The 22,532-nt window shown below is 34.5% G+C and overlaps 1 long non-coding RNA gene and 7 other non-coding genes across 10 annotated transcripts; 6 read left to right on the forward strand and 2 right to left on the reverse strand.

Moving 5' to 3' along the window:
* Nucleotides 1-897: 897 nt before the first annotated feature.
* On the reverse strand, nucleotides 898-969 carry TRNAG-UCC (transfer RNA glycine (anticodon UCC)). Its single transcript has one exon. It is a non-coding gene; the product is annotated as a tRNA-Gly (tRNA).
* A 4,385-nt stretch (nucleotides 970-5,354) lies between these two features.
* LOC145054000 (uncharacterized) lies at nucleotides 5,355-22,476 on the reverse strand. 3 transcript variants are annotated; one of them, XR_013684650.1, is made up of 9 exons: nucleotides 22,310-22,476; nucleotides 7,804-8,116; nucleotides 7,369-7,712; nucleotides 7,121-7,240; nucleotides 6,953-7,036; nucleotides 6,752-6,812; nucleotides 6,509-6,578; nucleotides 5,535-5,621; nucleotides 5,355-5,447 (listed from the first exon to the last, which is right to left on the reverse strand). It is a non-coding gene; the product is annotated as an uncharacterized LOC145054000 (long non-coding RNA). The 3 variants fall into 3 exon arrangements; XR_013684651.1 differs by having other exon boundaries at nucleotides 5,355-5,621; nucleotides 6,758-6,812; XR_013684649.1 differs by having other exon boundaries at nucleotides 5,355-5,621.
* Nucleotides 9,266-9,337, forward strand: TRNAP-UGG (transfer RNA proline (anticodon UGG)). The gene has a single exon. It is a non-coding gene; the product is annotated as a tRNA-Pro (tRNA).
* Nucleotides 9,676-9,747, forward strand: TRNAP-AGG (transfer RNA proline (anticodon AGG)). Its single transcript has one exon. It is a non-coding gene; the product is annotated as a tRNA-Pro (tRNA).
* Nucleotides 17,233-17,304, forward strand: TRNAP-UGG (transfer RNA proline (anticodon UGG)). The gene has a single exon. It is a non-coding gene; the product is annotated as a tRNA-Pro (tRNA).
* On the forward strand, nucleotides 18,762-18,833 carry TRNAP-UGG (transfer RNA proline (anticodon UGG)). Its single transcript has one exon. It is a non-coding gene; the product is annotated as a tRNA-Pro (tRNA).
* On the forward strand, nucleotides 20,478-20,549 carry TRNAP-UGG (transfer RNA proline (anticodon UGG)). The gene has a single exon. It is a non-coding gene; the product is annotated as a tRNA-Pro (tRNA).
* TRNAP-AGG (transfer RNA proline (anticodon AGG)) lies at nucleotides 21,142-21,213 on the forward strand. Its single transcript has one exon. It is a non-coding gene; the product is annotated as a tRNA-Pro (tRNA).
* Nucleotides 22,477-22,532: the final 56 nt, after the last annotated feature.

Below are 22,532 nucleotides of genomic sequence, written 5' to 3' on the forward strand. Positions count from 1 at the left end.
TCAAAGTACTGGACTCACATACAGACATACTTGAGACAATGTGATGTAAGCAAATGAATATTTCAACTAATAAGGTGATATGCAACAAAAGAGTCACATGAAGGAAGTTGGCAATTGGTCTAATCTCTAATGGTATGATTCTTCCTTTTTCAACATAATCAACTCATTGTATATATTAAAAAAAAATTGGTGACACTATTCATTTAGTTTCATATAAACCAAGTCAAGTCTATGATTTCTGGAATCCAATCTACCTACCAAAGTGATGTATATATGTTTTAGATCTCACAATATTCTTTGTCCATATATTCAACTCATGGTTATGGTTATGGATGTTTTTTATTTATGCACCAAGTCTAAATTGATGAATATTTTTAAAATTCATCACATTGGTTCTCTTTCATGTACTTACCATCTTGTGACATGGATTACATAGAATAACTGATCTAAAAAAGACATGATACAATTGTAAATGTCTAAATTTTTATACACAACTTGCATTACATTCATTGGGGATAAAATAAAATTGTTTGGGGCAACATTCAAAACCCTAATTATACGACTAGGGAGTATCAAACATAGTTATCGGAATAACTTCATGAAATTCAGAACACCAACAATTTAAAACTTGAAAATAATTCATTCGATTTTTATAATACAAGTAACAGCAAACTGAACTGATTCTAACCTTTTATAGCTGGCTGTTTGGTTGTAGCCGAAGTAAGAGAGGGATGTAGAGCAAAACGGATCCCAACAATTCTGACTGAAGAAAGTTCGATTAAAATGCAGCAAAGGAACCTGATATTCCAGGAAAATAAAAACAAAATTCAAAAATCTACTAGAAAGAAGTTTCTTAATCAACGCAGCAAACGAAAATGATAATAATAAAAACTAAAATGCGTTTGCCGGGAGTCGAACCCGGGTCTATTGCTTGGAAGGCAATTATCCTAACCGTTGGACTACAAACGCAAGACGTACGATTTTACAAAGTACGCTATATAACTTAGCAAATTCCTATTCTTAGTGTTGTATGAAAGCTGAAGGAATTACACCTAAACAACAAATATTAAATAATCAGAAGTAAAATCAAATACCACAGAAATATATAAACAACTAGGGTAAATTGATTGATTTTAATGACTAGAAAAAGTAATTTAGGGTAAGAAGAGTTTCAAGAAAACACATAACACATATCAATATAGATTTTATACTACTACTTGATTAGCATCGTCAAAAGTTAAAACAAAAATAATTACTTTGGGGTTGGTTGTGATTGATTATTTAAAACAACTTATCCTTTTATTTATGAGCTTATGTACTAGCAAAATGTTTTTTTATAAATGTTTGGATTAGTATATAAGATACAAAAACACATTAAGCTATTACATTATTCTTTTTTTAGTAATTGTCAATAATTCATCTAAATACATCCTTACAACATTTTACTTTTGTCATTTATAATATTATTTTTGGCACACTTTATAGTAATAAAATTATAAAATATCTTATAATTATAGTATACACTTAAATATCATTTTATGGTCTCAAGAATCAACACATTTCTTAATCCAATGAGACTCCCAAAAAATCATTTTAAAATATTAAAGTATTATCAAGTAATCATATTTTCATTTAAAATTCTTAAGTCTTTAGTTTTTAAGAATTTTCCTTAGACATTTATCTAAATTATAAATCTTTAATCTGACGTCTCTAACCACACATCTTTAGGTTTACGTCTTAAACAACAATTAATCATAAAAAGTCATCTTGGGTCTTATCCTTATTAGTCTATGGTATTTTGTCTTCCGTTTTTGAATAACATGTGAAGCATATGTAGTAGTTAGCACAAACCACCCTACACATTTTTCTTCCTTTAGTTTTTTTGTCTTTTAAGGTACAAGGGTGTTATCATTATTCGTCATAAGTACCATACATAAGGTACCTAGTCTTACGTATACATAAGGTGTGCCTAATGTACCATCACTATGGACAATATTCCTTCATCTTTCGTTATTAATTTTGTATTTTATCATGGTTTTTATTGAACATTCAAGTCTTCCTAACACAAATTGAATACTGTAACCCCCCGATTCTTGAGTATCAATTTATGGTTATAAATTCTCATGAATTCAAGGTGCACTCGATGAGTTGGTTGTCTGACTCATCGAGTAGCAGCGGGTTGGTCCACGTGTTTAAGTGACCTACTCGTCGAGTCCAAGAAGGGACTCGACGAGTAGGAGCTGGAGGATGAAACCCTAAAATCCAGGGTTTCGCGCCCCATTTAAAGGATCATTGGCCTCTTCAGCCTCCCCTTACAACCTCTTGATAGTCCATAAACCCTAATTTGTGTGAGTGTGCTCCATTTGTGTATTTTAAGCTTTGGAAAAGGATTCTTGGTGAGAAGAGCTTGGAGAGCAAGAGTCTTGAAGCAAGGAACGTGTGGGATCTAGAATCTACCTCAATTGGCATCCTTTAGAAGGTATCAAGTCGTTATCTTGACCTCATTTCATTCTAGATCTCTTTTGGGTGAATTATAGGGATTTTCTAGCATATTAGGAAGCTTTTCTTGTGTATGAGCTAAGATCTGAAGTTGCAACTTCATATCTGAACTCTCTGTGGTCTCTAGGTCCATAAAGCTTTTAGCTTTAGCAGTTATGAGCATCTCCTTATGTGTAAAACTCCATTACAAGCTTGGTTTTGTCATTATAAGACTTTAGAGTCTTGCATGCACGTAAAGTTTGCAACTTTACTAGATAAACATGCCTTGGGGAATTGGATCTGCAATATGGAACCTTATCATGGCTTAAAAAACATATGAATAGATAAATGACTGAAGGGACTCGGTGAGTTGCATGGTCAACTCGGCGAGTCAGCAGGGTGACTCGGCAATTCAGTTAGGGTTTTCCTGCCTTTTGGCACGCATGAACTTGGCGAGTTGCATGGGAAACTCGACGAGTTGGCCAAGGAGTTTACGGTCGCAAACATTGGGAACTTGACGAGTCACTCAAGTGACTCGGCGAATTGGCATGTTATGCAAGGAACTCGACGAGTGGCTGGTTGTAATCGACGAGTCGGGTCAACATGGACTGTTGACCTTGACCGTCGACTTTGACTTTGACCAAGGATGGCTATTTGGACTTCTGGGGCATTCTGGAAATTTATGATTATGGTTGTGCGGCGAATATAGGTGGTGGAGTTTGTGGCGGTGATCTGAGGGTTTGAGCTTATCTTTCGAGTCGACAGTTACGAGGTGAGTTATCCTCACTATATCAACAGGGTCTAAGGCACCAAGGCCGACCCTTTATCGGATTTGTATCCGGGAATTTGCTTGATATGTTTATTGATCTGCTATATCTACATCATGGTAGTTAGGATGGTGATATGTTAGTGATCTGTTAGATCGGTATGATTATCTGTTATATACATGCTAGCATATGATATTTATGTGCACATGATTGTTTGAAGGCCCGATGTGGGCGGACCGGTCACACTGTAGACTCGAGATGCATGGTTGTTATGTTGCTTATATGTTTATATGATATGGTTATCGGTATGGCGTTGGTATTTTGGGGCAACTCACTAAGCTTTCGGACTTACAATTTCAGTTTATTGTTTCAAGTTTAGTGGATGGCCGCGCGAAGGCGAATGCGTGACTGTACACTTCCTCAATTGATGATTATGATTTCTGGGAACTCTGATGTTTAAACTATTCTGAAAACAAATTGTAATAATTGAATGGTTTTAAATGATTTAAAAAGTTTTAAATTGGCTCGAATTTTATGGATGTTACAAATACACATGTCAACATTTAGCATGGATGGAAGGATGAGTATGAATAAAATATATGAGGATATTTAATTTTTCTTCTTATTCATTCATCATTTTTCATGCTATCTCGCCGTGGATCTACATATTTATTCCTCAATAATTGACTGAGCTTAAATTTTTTATTATCATCATTAATTTTTGTTATTGGTTGAATCTATTCATTGGCGGCAGATTTTAGGGTTTTTGTTCATCATCATGTTCGCCACTTAACCATGTTTGATCCAAAAATCAATTAGTTTATTGATTGTGAGTTGTTTGTCGAAATTATGATTCACTTTTGTTGTGTTGAGTCGATGAAAAATATGTTGCTACTTCGATTCGATGGAGCTTTTTCCATCACTGTTTCAAAGTGAAATGTTGACTATGTTTTGATGGTGCTTGGATTGAAATGGAGCTCTCGACGGTTGTGAAAACTTGGATCTGGTTGAATTTTGTTGGCATAAAAATGATTCTTTTCGATTTTTTTTGGTGACGATGATGATCTAAATGAATTTTTGAAGAGAGGATGTTATATCAAAGTTGGACTTTCGATGGTGCTGTAAAGGTCGATTTCGAATTGAAGGAGATGTGAGTTTTGCTGGTTTTCAATAAGTTGGAGATGTATCAAAACTGGATATTTTGATTGGATAATGATTCAAAATTGAGTGTAATTTTCGTTTCATCGAGTGATTTATTTCATTAGTGATTAATTCTAATGGCAATTTGTGTTTCGTTCATGTCTTCGAATACGGGTAAATGATCAAATTTGAGTTGTCAATGGGTTTAAATGATATATGAGTTTAAAGATTTTGAACAAGTTTGGGTTATATATTTTAGATGAAAGTGTTCTCAATGATGCATAAATTTTCATGGTTTTCAAATAAAGAAATATGAGTTTAAAGGCTTTATTTTTCTTTTAAATTAAAAATTCTTTATATGAACCGACATAAGGGGTAACCTGTTTAACCGTTTTGTCCAAAGTGTGTATTTAGAACCAACAAAACGAACCTTAAGGCCCCCTGGAACGAGAAGAGACTTTTTGGACCATTTAAACCAAAAGTTAAAAATTCAATGGGCTACAGAGTTATTTTCCCTTAAAAATATCTAAATATGTAGTTTTAAAAATAACATTAAATCAAAATTTGTATTCAGCTAAAAGTTATATAAGTCTAAAAAGTATGTTATTTTGAAAACAAATATTTATATTTGAAAAAACAATAATGATCAAATTTGAAAAATTACTACGCAAATAATTCTTAAATTAGTTTAGAACTAGGGAAGATTCTCGCGTTGCGCGGGTTTAGAACCACATGGGTTTGAATCAGATCAAAAATGCAATGGTAATAAAAAATTTTAAAAACTGATAGATATAATCCATAATCTATATGTAAGATGTAGTAAAATCATTGTTTTGTGTTACTTTTCTTGTTACAAACAACAAAAACATAATAGATAATGGAGTTAATGAAGACATCCAACTATTTATCTGTCTAGTTGTTTTGAAAAAACATAACATTACGTGAGCCTTTTTTAAAAAGATAATCCAATAAAATCAAAATATAAGTTTTTTTTAAAGAAAAATAGGTGCAAGTAGTTACATGTTAAGATGTCATACAATTATCCTTTTTTGGATGATTTACCTGTTACAAACAACAAAAAAACATATAACTCTATGATCTATACCAAATAAATATTTTAGTTTCATTAAGAAAGTTAGAAAATAACACATTTTTCTCTTTTGTCTTGACCAAGTTCATGAATGTCCCCATCTAGACCACATAGCTATGCACATCAAAGGATACATCATCAACTTTCTGCCATAAAACAAAAACCATTGAACTGTTATTGCTTTCCTGTTTCTTTATTCATAAATTTCTGATTAATCTATTATTTTACAATGATAAGTCCATGCATTGGTGTCTTAATACACTGTTGGATTTAAGGAAGTAAATGAAGAATAAAAAAGCCAATTGGTTGGAAAGTCTTCACCAAGGTTGCATCAAATTATGACATCATTTCTTTTTACGTTATTACCCTTTACCTAAATCCGTTTTTTTTTTTACTATTTTTAAGGCCATATCACCTCTTTTTACAGGTGATATCATTTAAAGGATTTTAGAAACAATCAATAGTGTTAGTCGCAGAGCCATATAAGACACACATTAAGATGATTTGTAGTGAGGAACTCAGATTTGTGTTTGTGAAATCAATCCTAATATGTTGGATGTTGATAAATACTTAAATAGGCATATAGAAAGAGCATAATTTAGCAATTGCAAAGATGACCATAGTTCACAATGGTTGATAAAGAAACATTTTTCCCTGTTACCTAATTTGGAAAATATTAAAAAAAAAAAGATAATTATATAAATTTAGCCACTGAACTGTTTCTTTTTACAATTTTCATCATAATAGTTAGGTGGATATATAAATTGTTAAAAATTAATAGTTTAATAACCAAATTTTTTTTTTTCTGTATTTTATATAATATCAAAATAGGCCAATTTAAGAAGCCATCATAACAGTTATCCATTCTATATCAGAATTATCGAGTTTAATCATATGGTTACTTTTCAGATTCATCTTTTTTACATAAATTTTACATGTAAGAAAGCTTATTTCAGAACCTCTCTTGATGTTAGTCTTTGTCATTAAGATTTAGCATTTTATTTGTTTTGTTGAAGAAGCAATAAAACCGTACCTTTTTGTCATCAATAGACTCCAGGAACTTGTATTAAATTACCAATTGAAGCCCTTTCAACAAAAAAACCCTGCCAAGAAAGATGGACGTGGATAAGAAAATGACATAATCGACCGAAAGAAAAGAAATTATCATGTAATGTCATTGTTTTAAGTTTATTGTTTAATAAGAAACTGAACTGTAAAGCATGTATGTCATAAGAACCAGTATAGAGCTACAACAAAATTATAATGTGCCACTCACCTTTACCTTGTTTCAAACCATATTCCGGTTTAACAAAGTTGCCATTATCAATCAGCATGGTCTTCAATCAGGTGCGATAAAAAAAAAAAGTAATTTGTAAGTGTTAAATGTGCTCAATAAGAACTTAGAGAGTAACAACAAAAACCTAAATCCCTACAGCAAATTCACAATTATGGAAGAGCCGAGAGATATAACCATTACCTCCTCTTGAGATGCTATTTTCATGTGCCTTATATCCTCCATAAGTTTGTTATTGTAGTCTACAACTTTTTTAGAGCCACTGAGCTGACAACAAACAAAAAAAATGATTAAAAAGGAAATTGTAATATCATAAAATTGACAATGTTAAGTAACAATAGAAATACTTACATTTTGTACTTCAGAAAAAGATCTTGTGAGTGTCCTTTTCTGCCATGCCCTTTCGCTGATGCCTCAGAACACTGTCAATGAATTGACCATCTTCTGCTTCCATGTCGTCTTTGCCTTGACCTATAGAAATTAAAAACGTTGTAACTTACCAATCACTTTTTTTGTTTTATTTTGTTCATTAGGCGAATCTGAATATGATCCATGTTCTTCTTGAGACAATATTGGATGCAGAATTTAGAAGAACAAACCTCATACGAATGAAAAAATTTATGATAAGTCCTCTTTCTTCAACATTCTTTATAGAAGCACCTGTAAACGAAGGCAAACTGTTGGTGATCATCACAATCAACAATTTCCAACTATGCCCCTCACCAGTTAAACATTTAAGCTTATTAATTAACACCTCCCCCACACAACACCAGGAAGAAGACATCCACAGATTAAGAAACCCAGATTGTGTAAGAAACCTAGAAAACCCACAAGAAAAAGTGTAGCTCTCTTTATATCTTTGGTAGGAAAGCCAACTAAATCCAAATCATCATCTTTACCAAATGCAACATTCTATCTCGTATCTCGTGTACCTTGTTAAGTGCTGAAAATTACAATAATTTAATATAAGAATGTATGAAAGCAAATTAGGGCTCCAAATTATAAGGAAACCAAAAAACGAAATTTAAACTTACCTGCAACCACCACCACTTTCTCTAAAACTCATCTTTCTCTCTTTTCAACATGACACAAGAAGTGGCAGAAGTTGGAGACACGGCGAAGGACTACCACGACCCACCATCGGTGTCATTCATAGAACCCAAGGAGCTGAGCAAGTGGTCATTGTACAGAGCTGTGATTGCCGAGTTCGTTGCCACCCCTCTCTTCCTTTACGTTACTATCTTAACAGTTATCGGTTACACGGGTCAGATCGATAAAGGCGCTGATCCCTGTGGCGGCGGCGGTATTCTGGGTATTGCTTCGGCCTTTGTTTCCATGATCTTCGTTCTGAGAAATTAAAAGGGAGGAGATAGAGTGATAATCAGAGTAGAAGAAGAATTCGGTAAGTGTGGAAGGATCGGGACCGCCGATGGTGGCGGAAGAGAGAAGCAACGTCGCTAGAAGGGAGATGAAGCAGAATAAACGAAACAGAAAAAAGTGGAACAATTGGGAAGAGAAAGCAATAAAAAAGAGGGGTGGAGGATTAAAGGGTGAGTAAGAAAGGAGATGCAGAAGAAACAAACACATATTGTATCCTGGCAGTGGTGGAACAAAAGAAGCAGGAAAAACGAACAGACTAACCTGGAAAGAAAACCAACAATCGTCTAGCAAAGAGCAAAAGAAAGGAGAGACGTAGAACGTAAGCGGTGGAAAAAGTGAAAATGGCCGCAGAAACAGAAACACGTGGAAAGAGGTATGAGAAATTAAGACATTTGTAATCCACTATGAGAAGAGGTTGTGAATTAGTAATTATATATAATAACAATTATCAATCATTTTAAACCGCAAACTATACATAACTTTATTAATGCCCAAACAACAAGTAGATATCGTTGGGATAATTTAATTCAAATCAAATATTCATCTTAAACCATATTATTTTTTAATTTTATAATGAAAATTATGTTCAATAATTATAACAATCACAACTCTTTCCATAGGTTGTAATAGATATCTCACTTATATGATTCAATATAATGACAATGTTAAATAACATATTTTAAATTTAATATAAAAAAATATTATTTCATAGTTATGGCAATGATTTAGTTATTTTTAATCATACAATTGTCTATATCTAGCTATATAATACTATTTTGCTTCAATATGTGGGTATTCTATTAGTTTACAATTACATATATAGGTTGCATATATTAACAAAACAAGTACATGCCCAGGATATGCAATATATAAACTTTTACAATTAAAAATGGATGTCTTTGCATACGAGCTTTGCAAACATAAGATCAGCAAACTTAAGACATCAAGTGCCAAGCACTCCTTGATTCACATTCATGCCTCAAACTACTCTCTCACAAATTGCAGTGAATAATCACATGTAAAAGCACTTCAAATTCACTGGTTTTTACACATTTCAGATTTAGCAAACTCATATTTCAAGAAATAAAAAGAAAGAGATAGATAAATGAAGGAAGTGGGCATTTGGTCTAGTGGTATGATTCTCGCTTTGGGTGCGAGAGGTCCCGAGTTCGATTCTCGGAATGCCCCAATCTTTTTCCTCAACAAAATCAATACATTTTATATATAAAAAATTAAGTGCATCCATTTTGTTTAATTTAATATTCTACTCACTAAAGTCAATCGAGGACTTCTGGAAACAGATCTACCTACTCAAAATGGACACATTTTAATTTATATACCACAAAACATGTGCTTTCATATCTGAAAAGATGCTTGGTGAAAATATAATATGCAACTGCCTACCAGAATAAGATATCTTTCTGCTACCTGTTATATTTTTACTAGTATTATGTACTTACTGCATTTATATAATTAACTCACAACAGAAAGTAAATGACTATAAATGCAGTAGACTAAACAAAAATGGGCATTTGGTCTAGTGGTATGATTCTCGCTTAGGGTGCGAGAGGTCCCGAGTTCAATTCTCGGAATGCCCCCACACTCACTTTACTCATTTTTCTATTTGTGGATTATAATTAAATGCAAAAAATAACAACGTACTTTCATATTGCGTTTCAAACCAGGGTTTGAGGGGTTTTGTGTGAAATATTCACTAAGGATGAATGTATGATGCTTAGGGGTGCAAACGAGCCAAGCCTGGCCAGGCTCGGCTCGAGCTCGTTAAAAAGCTCGTTTACTAATACCCGAAATTCACAATTCCCTTAATATGTTTTTAATTTAATATATATAAATAATAATATATAAAGGCTCGTTTAGGCTCGCGAGCCTAATCGAGCTTTGTGACATAGGCTTGAGCTCGAACTCGTTTAATAAACAAGCTTAACATTAAGCTCGAGCTCGGCTCGGGCTTTTTTAAAATTGGTTTCGAGTCGAGCTTTTAACGATCCGATCTCGAGTAGCTCACGAGTAGCTTGGCTCGTTTGCACCCCTAATGATGCTATATTTGTCTAAAAACACAGGTGATTTTTGGGTGTGTTGGATGAATGCTATAAAGGGTTTTGAAGGATGGGACAAAGTTTCTTATGTGACTAGGTGTTGGTAATTCTCATTTACACCCGTGATTGTGGTTTAGATCCCAGAGGTAAATTGGCTTTACACATGATACATATAGGATTAGACATATAATTAGCCTTAAACTTATTACTATTACCTTGATTGAAAAATGCAATCCCCCAATTTCACTACACATCCCCACTGTCGATATTTTCTGTAAATAACACTCATTTTTTTTTGAAAAAAAAAAACCATTTGAATTTTATTATCTTTACCAACCATGTGAACATACATTAAGTTCACATTGAATTACAGGACACCAAGACATCAAGTAAAACCACAGAATCTGACAGATACAAATTGCCAATCTTATTAATCTTAGCAGAAGTCTTATAAGGGTGATCCACCTTCAATTTAAGATCAAAAATAGCAACATTATCAAGATTTTTTTAATTATTTTTTGTAAAATGTTGATTAGCCACAACATTGCCTCCTTGGTTGTCACTAAAGACTCAGAATTTTAGTGATTTGATAAGGAGAAAAAGTAAAGTTGCAGAAGATGGTAAGGAATTATTCTTTTGAATCAGTCCAAGTACAATTATTAGCAATATGTTTGTATTAAATTTGAGTATCAGTTTTACCTTTATAATCCTTTGGGTATCCGATTAATTTGAAACACCTTCCCAATGTATGTCCCTTTTGGCCACATTTATTACAAATAAAAATATTCATGTTGTTATTTGAAAACCTTTTCTTGCCATAATTAAGTTTACCAAAGAAAGCAAAATTAGTATTTTATTTACAAATATGACAGAAAAGGAAACTGTATATATGAAAAAATTAGGGTAAACCTATCAACTAGCCATAAATTTAAAATATGCTAACAAATTTGTTGATGATTAGTGAAACCGGGTAATCCAGTTAGTTGATTATGTTAAGACTTCCACAATACTCTTTTAGCATGTTACAGTAAACTTATTTGGACTTTTGTGTTGGATTGGGCTTTCACAATTCACAATTCACAATTCACAAATAACAAGCACTGTGTTTGACTCCATGTATGAGGACTGTGTATGTGTATCATTTACACTCCCTAATCCTACATCTATGACATGTCCACCATGGGACTTGAACCCTCAACCCCTTTCCAACACACTGTTGGGTTTTCTATTGGGTTTTTTAGCCCATGTATATATATGTGGGACATGCCCTAATTTCACTAACACATAAAAAGGTTTTCAGCCACCAAGAGAGTAAGAGAGAGCAAGAAGCAAAAGAGGGTTTTTTTCTTAATTCCCGTTTTTGAAGATACACCTGCAGTGTTTGGTAATTTCCCGGAGATCCAATGATCCGTTTCCTTTGATTTTTGGACAGCAACTTCCTAACACCTAGGCCCTTCAGATCCAACGGTTGAATCTCCGAGATCAGCTCCAGAGACTCAGGAATCGTCGCCTCTGTTTGCTGCTGGAAATCAATAACGTTTTTGGTGATATTCTTCTTTGTCTTTGCTTATTTGATTCCATATGCTTGATGTGATTTAGTTCCAAGTATATGATGATTATTGTATGCCTCTAGTACATCTAGAGAAGATTTTTGTATTGCTCAAATATTGGTGATAGTGGATTTGAAGCGGCTCTAGTAGTCCCGTGGTTTTACTCTCCTTTCTTGAGAGGTTTCCATGCTAAAATTCCGGTGTCGTTATTGGTTGATTACTTATAGTTTTGGGTTGATTATATTGATCATATAACTTGCATTGGGGCTGTTTTGTTGCAAGTAAAAATTTCCTATTTGTTTGCATCCTAAAAGGTCCATTCAAGACGGGAATAGTTTAGTCAAACGAAATATTATTCCGCATTGTTGTTTACCGTTGTGGCTGCGTTTTTCCCATCAGATTGGTATCAGAGCGTGGTTCTTGTTATTAGGTTACTTGTTTGAACAATGGAAGCTAATACAAATAAGATTGTAAATTTGAATGGTTTTAATTATCAAGTTTGGAGAGGCAAGATGGAAGACCTTCTTTATGTGAAGGATTATTACATGTCTGTGTTTAATACTGAAAAACCCGATGATAAAACAGATGCAGAGTGAAATATTTTGCATAGAAAAATTTGTGGGTATATTCGACAATGGGTTGATGATAATGTTTTGAACCATATTAGCGCGGAAACTCATGCTCATACTTTGTGGAACAAGCTTAAGCAGTTGTATGCTCGGAAGACCGGGAACAATAAATTGTTCCTGATTAAACAGTTGATTGGCTTGAAGTACCATGATGGAAATCCTATTAGTGATCATTTGAATTCTTTCTAGGGAATTATTAATCAGCTTGCAGGAATGGGTATCAAGTTTGAAGATGAGTTACAAGGTTTATGGCTCCTTAGCATTTTACCGGATTCTTGGGAAATTTTTAGAACATCCTTGTCCAACTCTGCACCAGTGGTATTATCACCATGGAATTGGCTAAAGGCGGTGTTTTAAATGAAGAGATGAGAAGAAAGTCACAAGGTTCCTCTTCACATTCAGATGTCTTGGTCACAGAAAGCAGGGGGAGAAGTCAAAGTAGAAGTCCAAATAACAAAGGGAAGCATCACAGTAAATCTAAAGGAAAGTTTGTTGACTATGAGTGCAATCATTGTGGTAGAAAAGGGCACACAATACGATTCTGTAGACAATTGAAAAGGGAGAACAAGAAGGCAAATTACAATAATAAAAAGAACAACCAAAAGAAAGATGATGGTAGTAATGATACTGCTAAAGTTAACACTGCTACCGAAGAGTTCTTTATTTGTTGTGATTATGATATGGTCAATTTTGCACATGATGATTCGAGTTGGGTTGTTGACAGTGGTGCTACTTGTCATGTGACATCACAAAGGGATTTTTACACATCTTACACTCCTAGTGATTTTGGGAATGTTAAGATGGGTAATAATGGGTTATTAAAGATTGTTGGAGTCGGAGATATTTGTTTGAAGTTTGAGACTGGGATGGAGTTGGTTTTACACAATGTAAAACATGTTCCAGATATTAGACTTAGTTTGATCTCTGTTGGCTTACTTGATGATGACGGTTACCATAGTACCTTTGGTGGTGGCATTTGAAAACTCACTCGTGGTTCTTTGATTGTGGCAAGAGGTGAAAGAAGCTCAAAGTTATACATGACACACCCGAAGATCTCCAAAGAATCGATCCATGCATCGATACATTGTGACATGACCGATTTGTGGCATAAGAGACTTGGTCACATGAGTGAAAAGGGGATGTCTTTGTTGTTGAAGAAAAATGTGTTGACCAGTGTGCATGATATGAATTTGAAGAGATGTTCTCATTGTCTGGCAGGTAAGCAAAATAGAGTTTCCTTTAAGAGTCATCCTCCTTCCAAGAAGGAGAATATACTTGATCTGGTACATTCCGATGTATGTGGTCCCATGAAGACTAGGACACTTGGGGGTTGCTTGTATTTTGTCACATTCATCGATGACTATTCAAGGAAGGTATGGGTTTATACTTTGAAGACTAAAGATCAAGTATTGGATGTGTTTAAGCAGTTTCATGCCTTGGTTGAGAGACAAACTGGGAAGAAATTGAAGTGTGTTCGGACAGATAATGGCGGTGAATACATTGGTCCTTTTGATGCTTATTGTAGAGAGTAAGGTATTCGGCACCAAAAGACTCCTCCAAAGACACCACAGTTGAACGGTTTAACAAAACGGATGAATAGAACATTGGGTGAAACAGTTAGATGTTTGCTTTCACATGCAGGATTACATGATTCTTTTTGGGGAGAAGCTTTGAATACAGCGGTACATGTTATTAATCTTACTCCCTGTGTTCCTTTGTCTTTTGATGTTCCTGACAGGGTTTGGAGTGGAAAAGATGTTTCGTATCGTCATTTATGAGTCTTTAGATGCAAGGCTTTTGTGCATATTCCCAAAGATGAAAGATCAAAGCTTGAAGTGAAAACCAAGCCGTGTATATTCCTTGGTTATGGCCAAGATAAATTCGGTTACATGTTATATGATCCAGTTCTGAAGAAACTCGTAAGGAATCGTGATGTTGTATTTGTTGAAGTTCAGAGTTTAAAAGATATTGAGAAGACAAAGATAGTTCCTCAATATACTGATGATCGTGTTGATTTGGATCCTGTTCCCCCTCAACATTTTGAGCAAATTAATGAAGATGTTCAGAATGATGAACAACATGGTACTAATGACAATGATGTTCCAGAGCAGTCAGAGTTGGATGAGGATCTTCATCAAGAGTTACTGGTACCTGATATACCACCATTTGTCCCACTTAGGCGGTCCATGAGAGATTGTCATCCTTTCATCCGTTATTCTGCTGATGAGTATGTTTTAGTCACTGATGGGGGAGAACCTGATTGTTATGCAGAAGCTATGGAAGATGATCATAAAAAAGAGTGGGTTGAAGCTATGCAAGATGAGATGAATTCCTTGCATGAAAACAATACCTTTAAGTTGGTGAAGTTGCCTAAAGGCAAAAGAGCTTTGAAGAACAAGTGGGTATACAAAGTGAAGACTGAAGAACATACCTCACGACCTAGGTACAAGGCCAGATTGGTTGTCAAAGGGTTCAGTCAAAGAAAGGGTATTGATTTTGATGAGATTTTCTCTTCAGTCGTGAAGATGGGTTCCATTCGGGTGATTCTTGGTTTGGCTTGCTAGCCTTGATCTTGAGGTTGAGCAAATGGATGTCAAGACAGCTTTTCCTTCATGGTGACTTGGACAAGGAAATCTATATGGAGCAACCTGAAGGTTTTCAGGTTAAAGGCAAAGAAGACTATGTGTGTAGGCTTCATAAAAGTCTTTATGGGTTAAAGCAAGCACCAAGACAATGGTACAAGAAATTTGAGTCAGTCATGGGTGAGCAAGGCTACCACTACTTCAGATCACTGTGTTTTCTTCCAGAGGTTTGGTGATGATGATTTCATAATTTTATTGCTTTATGTTGATGATATGTTGATTGTTGGCAAGAATGCAGAGAGAATTATTCAGCTGAAGAAACAATTGAACAAGTCTTTTGCTATGAAAGACTTGGGGCCGGCAAAACAGATTCTTGGCATTCGGATTACTAGAGATAGAGCTTCAAAGAAGTTGCATATGTCACAAGAGCAATACATTGAGAAGGTGCTTTGCAGAGTCAACATGGATAAAGCTAAAGTGGTTAGTTCGCCTCTAACTACCAACTTTAAGCTGGCCGATAGAGATTGCCCTTCTACTAAGAAGGAGATTGAAGAGATGGATAGAGTTCCATATGCATCGGCCGTTGGGAGTTTGATGTATGCCATGGTGTGTACAAGGCCAGATATTGCCCATGCAGTTGGTGTTGTTAGTCGGTTTCTGTCAAATTCGGGAAAGAAGCATTGGGAAGCAGTTAAGTGGATTTTCAGATATCTACGTGGTACTTCCACGTAGATATGATAGGAAACAAGGACAACATGAAATCCACTTTTGGATATTTGATGACTTTTACAGGGGGAGCTGTGTCATGGCAGTCACGACTGCAAAAGTGTGTTGCCTTGTCCACCACTGAGACTGAGTATATGGCAGCAACAGAAGCATGCAAAGAGTTATTGTGGCTGAAAAGATTTATACAAGAGCTTGGATTTATGCAAAAACGCTACATAGTTCTTTGTGATAATCAAAGTGTCATTCACCTTGCTAAGAATTCTATGTTTCACAAAAGAACAAAGCATATCGATGTGAGGTATCATTGGATTAGAGATGCACTTGAAGACAAATTGTTTGAACTTGAAAAAGTTCATACTGATGATAATGGTTCCGATATGTTGACTAAAGCTTTAGTAAGGGAGAAGTTGAAAATATGTTGCTCGATGCCGGGATGGCGAACTCTTCCTCATAGGCCAAAAAGGGGGAGATTTGTTGGGTTTTCTATTGGGTTTGTTAGCCCATGAGGAAAGCCCACTTATTTAGCCCATGTATATATATGTGGGACATGCCCTAATTTCACTAACACATAAAAAGGTTTTCAGCCACTAAGAGAGTAAGAGAGAGCAAGAAGCAAAAGAGGGTTTTTTTTCTTAATTCCCGTTTTTGAAGATACACCTGCAGTGTTTGGTAATTTCCCGGAGATCCAACGGTCCGTTTCCTTTGATTTTTAGACAGCAGCTTCCTAACACTTGGGCCCTTCAGATCCAATGGTTGAATCTCCGAGATCAGCTCCAGAGACTCAGGAATCGTCGCCTCTGTTTGCTGCTGGAAATCAAGAACGTTTTTGGTGATATTCTTCTTTGTCTTCGCTTATTTGATTCCATATGCTTGATTATTGTATGCCTCTAGTACATCTAGAGAAGATTTTTGTATTGCTCAAATATTAGTGATAGTGGATTTGAAGCGGCTCTAGTAGTCCCGTGGTTTTACTCTCCTTTCTTGAGAGGTTTCCACGCTAAAATTCTGGTGTCGTTATTGGTTGATTACTTATAGTTTTGGGTTGATTATATTGATCATATAACTTGCATTGGGGCTGTTTTGTTGCAAGTAAAAATATCCTATTTGTTTGCATCCTAAAAGGTTCATTCAAGACGGGAATAGTTTAGTCAAACGAAGTATTATTCCGCATTTTTGTTTACCGTTGTGGCTGCGTTTTTCCCATCACACACCTTATGACACCGCTAGGCCACATGCCCTTTGTTATAAGATATAGATATAGATCTATGCTTCCAAATGAGCTTTGCAAAGATAACATAAATAAAGCAAATCTTGAGTGTTTTCCTTTTCTCATTGGTTGTACTATTTCTGCTTTTCTTAACAACAAATTTACCAGTCAATAGCATCAGAGTATTATAAAACATAAAAGTCTAAAAATCATATGTGGAAATGGAAGCACCTCAAGGCTCAAACTCACTCGTCTCACAATACATACTTGAGACAATGTAATAGCGGTAAACTCATATTTGAAGCAAGGTCATAACAAATACATCAAGAAGTGGGCATTTGGTCTAGTGGTATGATTCTCGCTTTGGGTGCGAGAGGTCCCGAGTTCGATTCTCGGAATGCCCCCCTTCCTTTTTTCAACATATATATATATATATATATATATATATATATATATATATATATATATATATATATATATATATTGTTTAATATGATATTCTACATTTAATATAAAGTAAAGTCAACTATGGACGTGGGGAAGCAACTCTACCTCCTAAATAAAATATTAACTTGTGCTTGCAAATCTGAAAAGATTCATTATCAGTACTTTTGGACTCGTCAGCAATTACTTCTGCCTGATAATTATGCATTAAATATGAAAAGCATATGTAACTTCATTTACCAGAATAAGCAAATATGTAATGTAACTATTATACAGTAACACTATTCTTTCTTTGTGAAGATACTTTTAGGCACCAACTTACTTGGTAAAAATATAATATGCAACTGCCTACCAATAAATAGATATCTTTCTGCTACCACTTATTTATTTTTACTTCTATTATGTACTTACTGCATTTGTAATTTTGTATTATTAACTAGCTGCATAAAGTAAATGACTAAAAATTCAATGGTATCAAGTATCAAGAACAAGATGGGCATTTGGTGTAGTGGTATGATTCTCGCCTAGGGTGCGAGAGGTCCCGAGTTCAATTCTTGGAATGCCCCACACACACTTTACTCATTTTTCTATTTTAGGGTTAAATGTATGAAATAGCAACCTACTTTCATTTACTTGTGAAGTATAGCATCTTACTTTCGCTTATTTCTACCACCCCACGCAACAACAAACCCCAAACACATACATGAAATGTGAGCCCACAACTGATTGGTGGTGAAAAAAGAATGTTGGGTTAAATAAAGGCAGCAGAAAGCAGATACTATTACAGCAGTCTAGCTACTTCCACATAAAACAAAACTAGACTAGTTGTATATTAGTATAAGTATCTGTGCCCAGAACTTTGTAATCTTTCACTATTAGAATTAAGAAATAGATATGCTTCCAATTTCAAAATGAGCTTTGCAAAGATATGACATAAGCCAGCTTAGGAGTGGACAGCAAGTGAAAACCTTAACTCACACACTCACTCACTGTAGCCTCAAATCAAATTATGGTCACTCGGTTCCAGTAGCGAACTCTACATGAGAGTCATGTAGAAAACATAAATAAAAGTCCAAAAAACATATGTGGAAGTGGAAGCACCTCAAAGTTGACTAGTGTCACATATTTCAGACAATAAATGCCAATTCATGGGGAGAAATCTTGAAATGTTGCAGCTTCATGAAAAGCACATGAACTTCATTACCAGAATAAGCAAATATGTAATGTAACTATGCACTATTCTTTCTTTGTGAAGATGCTTTTAGGGACCAACATGGTGAAAATATGTAACTGCCTACCAGAATAAGATATCTTTATGCTAGTAATTATTTTACTTTTTTGTGTATGGCATTTTAATAAATGCATAAAGTATAAATTGTTATAAAAATGCAATAATAGTATCAATCAACAACAGAATGGGCATTTGGTCTAGTGGTATGATTCTCGCTTTGGGTGCGAGAGGTCCCGAGTTCGATTCTCGGAATGCCCCCTTAAATTCCCTTCCTTTTTCTTCAACATAATCAATTCATTTTTCATATATTTTTTAGCTCCACTACTTTACTTAATCTGATATTCTAGTATTAATATGAACCAAAGACAACTCTAATGCTTTTCAAAACAGAGTGGATAGTATATCATATTATCATGTTGTTGTAGATCTGACAAAATTCTTATCAAATTAACTCTCAACTCATGGGTACGGCTGGGCAGTTTCTACTTTTTAATTACATTCATAAAAAAAAACTTGTGTGTACTGTTTAATATATATATATATATATATATATATATATAGTGAATCCTGTGTAGGGGTGGGTGTTGCCTCTCTTCTATCTTTTGTTCAGTGTGTTGAGAAATTTGTCCAAATCAACCACAAGAAATCAGAAAAAAAAAAATAATGTTTAAGCATATGAGTTGTTTTTAATAGCAAATCAAAGTTGACTTAAAAAAAAAAAACAGAGAACGCAATGGGAGGAGTTTGTAATTGAATAGTTTTAAGAATTGAGATCAAATTTTCACTCCCACAAGGGGACACCACCAATGGGGAATAGAAAGAGGGAGTAAGGGAAAAAAAAGTTGATACTAGCAATGTACTTTCATTTATATATGTATTATAGCATCCTACTTTCATTTATTTCTATTAAGCCTGCAATAGTTTATTAATCTTATATGTGCAAAAGGTTATTTTCGACAGAACAAACTAATACAAAAGGTTATTTCCTGCAATATGTAAGGACAGAAGGACCATTTCAGTCATTTTCTATTACATGGGGTCCATTTCTACAATTTTGTTTCAAACGAGTATTATACATGGGCCATTTCTATAACTTTACTATTACACATGGACCATTTCTGTAATTTTTACATTACTGCTATAACACAGAGACCATTTCTGTAATTTTACTATTACATAGGAACCATTTCTGTAATTCTACAAATTAAAAATACAGGGACTATTTCTGTAATATTTGCATTTTGCCGACATAGGGACCATTTCTATAATTTTACTATTACAAAGGGACCATTTATACAATTCTGCAAACTAAAAAAAAAAATACTATTGATTGATGTGACATTAGAAACAGTAGAACACAACATGAATAGCAAATCAAAGATAACTTGAAAAAAAAAAAAGCAGAGAAAAGTGGGAGGAGTTTGAAATTGAATAGTTTTGGGTAATGGAAGGAAGAGTTGATAAGCTGAGATTAGTTGAGAATTCAGATCACAAGACCACAAGGGAAGGTTAGATGTAGACAGGCATATCTCCACCACCACCTTCAGAGGGTAAAGAGATTAATTCCAAAGATGACCTCCAGCCTACATATGAATATGCAAAGCACACAATGGGGAATAGAAAGGAAAAAGAGAGTTGATTCTAGCAATAGAGCTGAAAATAAGTAGTTAGATATTGTATTAAAGCACAAACGTATCAAAAATGAAAGAAACTAAGACCTATAGTACTCCACTACCCTGATATTAAGCATCCACTCCCTCCTATCTGAGTTTGATGTTGGCATCATGGGTTACTGTTTACCCATATTCACTGGTCTTCCATACTTGAGACAATGTGATGTAAGCAAATGAATATTTCAACTAATAAGGTGATATGCAACAAAAGAGTCACACTCAAGCAAGTGGGCATTTGGTCTAGTGGTATGATTCTCGCTTTGGGTGCGAGAGGTCCCGAGTTCGATTCTCGGAATGCCCCTTTTTTATTTTACAAAATCAAAACATTTTATAATAAAAAAATTCAAGTGCCAATATTTTGTTTGATGTCATATTCTACTACTGATATAAAGTAAAGTCAACTAAGGACATGGGGAAATAACTCTACCTCCTAAATAAATAAGACATTTTCTAATATAAGAAGCATGAATTAAGGGAAAGTGTTTCTTATATGTGTCTTTAGGGCACATATTAAAAAATCCCAATAAAATATTATATTATATGCACAACAAATTAACATGTGCTTGCAGATCTAATTAAGATTCTTTATCAGTAAATTGAACTCATCAGCAATTACTTCTGCCTGACAATTATCCATTAATTATGAAAAGCATATGTAGCTTCATTACCAGAATAAGCAAATATGTAATGTAAATATACAATATTCTTTATCAAGATGCTTTTAGGCACCAACTTACTTGGTGAAAATATAATATGCAACTGCCTACCAATAAATAGATATATTTCTGCTACCACTTATTTGTTTTTATTTCTATTATGTACTCGCAGCATTTATATAACTATTAACTAACTGCATAAAGTATAATACTATAAATGCAATAGTTACATCAACTGGGCATTTGGTCTAGTGGTATGATTCTCGCTTAGGGTGCGAGAGGTCCCGAGTTCAATTCTCGGAATGCCCCACACCTTTTAACTTTTTTTTTTCTTTTTTAAGTTTATATGTCATTATATGTTTCCTTCCAGCATCACCATTTTCTTTGTTGAATACTTGTTTCTCTGTAGCAGTGCCAGTGAACCCCTTCTACTCATCAAATCTATACCACTTGTGTTTTCCTGCTTCAATAATTACTTTAAGTAATGGGTTAATATCACTATACTATATGCCCATAACCTCTCACTCTTACACTCATTTGGTACTCCCTAATCATATTTTGTCAAAAATACCATTTTTTACAACTTGAAGGGGTAAGCCAGTTCCCTAGACGATGTGTCAAGCCATGTCACATTTTCGTTCATACTTTTAGCCACGTGTAATAATCAACATGGAAAAAAAAAAGTCTGTTTTGGGAATAAGATCTGAAACCTATGCTTGGATTCTATAGTTTTGAAAGGAACTTGAAGTTGAGTTCCATTGGAACCTATGTTTGGATTAGGTTTCACTGAACCAAGGAAATCTTGCAAAGAAGTTTGGCATTGAGGTTAGTGTTGGTCAGCGTGGGAAGGCCAAAAAACATGTTTTGAGTCTCATTGAAGGTAGCGTAATAGAACACCATGCTAGACTTTGGTCATACGTTGAGGAGATTAGAAGACCAAACCAGGGTTCACATATATGTTTTAGATCTCACAAATCACAATATTCTTTGTCCAAAAACTCAAATCATGGTTATCAATGCTTTTCTTTGTGCTCCAAGTCCAAATTGGTCAGTCGCATAGAATAGCTGATCTAAAAAGGACATTATAGAATGATCAATTGAGCATATCTGGTTCATCGATGTGATCATATCACTCAATTGAGCATAATTTTTTTTTTGGAATTCTAATTGTCTAAATTTTTATAAAGAACTTCTACATTGGGGGTGAATTCTGAGAGGTCTCTCCTTTTACGTATTAAACTTGTTTGGGGCAACATTCAAAAACCCTAATCATGCGACTAGTTATCGGAATAACTTCAAACTTGAGAATAACTGATTCGATTTTTTTTCTATAATTTTATCCACACAGAATAATACGAGTAACAGGAAACGGAAACCTGAAACATGAAAAGCAATTGATTCTAACCTTTTATAGCGAGCTGTTTGGTTGTAGCCGGAATAAGATAGGGATGGAGAGCAGCAAAACGGCTTCCAACGACAAATTCTGAAAAAAGTTTGATTGAAAGGCAAAACTGGAACATAATTTTCGAGGAAGATGAAAATCAAAAATAGAAAATTTCGAATAATCTACAAGAAAACGCGGCAAACGAGAAGGTTGAAAATAAAATTTGAGCGGCTTATTTCGAGGT

Source organism: Lactuca serriola, chromosome 5, assembly GCF_051521515.1.
Source record: "Lactuca serriola cultivar US96UC23 chromosome 5, Lser_US96UC23_V15, whole genome shotgun sequence".
Taxonomy (NCBI): domain Eukaryota; kingdom Viridiplantae; phylum Streptophyta; class Magnoliopsida; order Asterales; family Asteraceae; genus Lactuca; species Lactuca serriola.